We start from the raw sequence: 2,627 nt of genomic DNA, 5'->3' as shown, positions 1-2,627 counted from the left end.
CTTTATTCTTTTTAATTTAGATAAGAAAGATCCATATGACATTTCTGATAGTGATATTGCAGCATTGGCAAACTCTTTTAGTATATGTCTGTGTCAGAAGTCCTTTATATTTGAAAGCAGGTCTTATATGCTGTAGATTCATGATTCAAAATATTTTACCTTTAAATGTCTTGAATATGTCCTTCCATTCTCTACTGATGTGTTTAGTTTATTATTATCAGCTACAAAGGCTGATAATAGCTTGAAAAACTACATTTATAAGTTACCTGTTTTTATTTTTTCCTTTGTCTTAACATTTGTGATTTCTTGATTTCCACAGGTTTTCATTGTATGTGGATGTAGAATCTTATCAAATGCTTTTTAAACAACTTTTGGTATAATCATGTGATTTTTTCCTTTTCATTTTGTTGATGTGGTATATTACACTGATAGTTTTCAGATATTGAACCATTCTCTGTTCCTGGTATAAATTTCATATGGTCATGGTGTATAACCTTTTTAATGCATTATTGGATTCAGTTTGCAAAGATATTTTGGAAAAAAAAAATTGTATCTGTGTTCATTAAGGATATTTATTTTTAGTTTTGTTTCTTTGGGTTTCTGTGTTTGGTTTTGGCATTAGTGTAATGTTGGCCTCATAAAATGTGTTTAATAATTCATTTTTTCCCATGATTTTTTAAGAGTCTGAGCAGCATAGATATTAGTTCATCTTTGGTAGAACTGAATTATAAAGCTGTCTGGTCATAGACCTTTGTTTTTTGAGAATGTATTGATTAACATTTCAATCCCTCATTTGTGATTGGTTTGACCAGAAACAAAGCATTTTCTATTTCTAATATATTCAGTTTTGAATGATTGTATAATTCTAAGAATCTATCCATTGTATCTGAGTTGTTGAATTGGTTTACATATAAATGTTTATAGTAATCTGTTATTTTTCATTAAATTTCTTCAGTGGCTATTATAAGTCTTCTTTCATTTTTTTTTTCAAGCAGAAGACGGCATACGAGATGTCGAGCAGTGACTGGAGTTCAGACGTGTGCTCTTCCGATCTTTCATTTTTTTTTTCAAGATTATTTATGCATTACAGAACTGGGGTACAGGCAAGAGTTGCAGGGGCGGTGAGAGGATTCACCAGAGATAGTGGGGAGCAGAACAGGCTGCCTAATGAAGAACACTGGTGAGGGGAGCAGCGGGCAGGCCAGGAGAAGTCTGCCATGCCATGTGGATCACCTCTGGGGGTGGGGATTGAACTTGCACTGAAGTGGCTATAGCCACCTTGCAGTACTTCATCCTAACCCGTTGTGCCATCTTTCTAGATTCTTCATGTTGATCTGTATTGCAATAAGCATTCCTTATAAACCTGCTTTTGCTATTTCCCATACATAATGAAAGTGTGTGTCCTCAGTTGACTCCATGTATTTTTTTTTTTATTCTTTCTTGATTTTTCCATTTACCCAGTGTTTACTGAGTGGTGTTTTATTCAGTCTCCAATGGAATGAAAACACTTCCTACTCTTTATGTATACTTGTAGTTCACTAGCCAAGGTAGAGACTTGGTATGATTTCTATCTTTATGTATTTGCTGGTGTTTGTCACCAACAAATACATAAAGTATATGTTCAATTCTGGTGCATGAACAATATAGACTGTAGAAAAATGTTTTTTCAGCTTTGTTCTTTTTTTTTTTTTTTTGCGGGGGTTGTAGGCTACAGTGCCTATAAATGTCTCTTAAACTTATGAGGTATAATTTTTTTGTCTAGGGTTACTATATCCTTATTTATTTTTGTCTCACAGATTTACCTGTCTTTTGGCAAGGGTGAAGAAATTAAGTCTCCAACAACATATTCATTTTTTTTTGCAATATCTATTTTCAAATTTGATAGTTTTATAATTAGTTTGATACTCCTATATTTTTTGAGTGTATACTGAAGAGTGTTATGTATTACTGTTTGATTTTCCCCTTATCGTTATAGAGTGTGTATGTGTATATCTGTAATCTCTCTCTTTTATCTTTTTTTTTTTTTTTAACTTTTTTTGAGCTGGAAGTCTATTTTTTTCTGATATAAGTATGGCTGTTCCAGCTTTCCTTTATGTGCCATTTGCTTACTGGATTGTTTTCTATACATTTACTTTTAGTATACATTTACCCACTGTGTCCTTATGCCTTAAAGGGGCATAAGATTAGATTCTATACACTTTGAGTTTTATTATTGGTGACTTAAGATCATTGAGTGATTATTGACATATAAATGTCTGTCATGCCATTTTTTTCCCCTAGATTTATGGTTCTGCTTAATTTTTATTTAGTTATTTGCATCTATCCTTGTCTCTGGTTTAGATCCTACCTAAGTGTTTATGTTTTTTGTTTGTTTGTTTTTTGTTTGTTTTGTTTTGTTTTTGTTTTATTCATTGGAGGGATATTTAGTGAATACAAACTCCATTAGTTTTTTGTTTTGTTTTTTTTTTTTTGGGAAGAGACTTCCCAGATAAAATAATTTTGACTGTTTTTTTTTTTTTGTTTGAATATTCTGTATATTTCATTCTATCCTCTTCTTAGTGTTTCCTTATAGTCAAACTAGTGTTCTTTATATGTTAGTTAAGTTTCCATCTCATCAACTTTGTCAT

This window comes from Condylura cristata, unplaced genomic scaffold, assembly GCF_000260355.1.
Source record: "Condylura cristata isolate star-nosed mole 26May11 unplaced genomic scaffold, ConCri1.0 scaffold00012, whole genome shotgun sequence".
Classification (NCBI taxonomy): domain Eukaryota; kingdom Metazoa; phylum Chordata; class Mammalia; order Eulipotyphla; family Talpidae; genus Condylura; species Condylura cristata.
The sequence above is the reverse complement of the archived record's forward strand: the minus strand, read 5'-3'. Positions refer to the sequence as shown.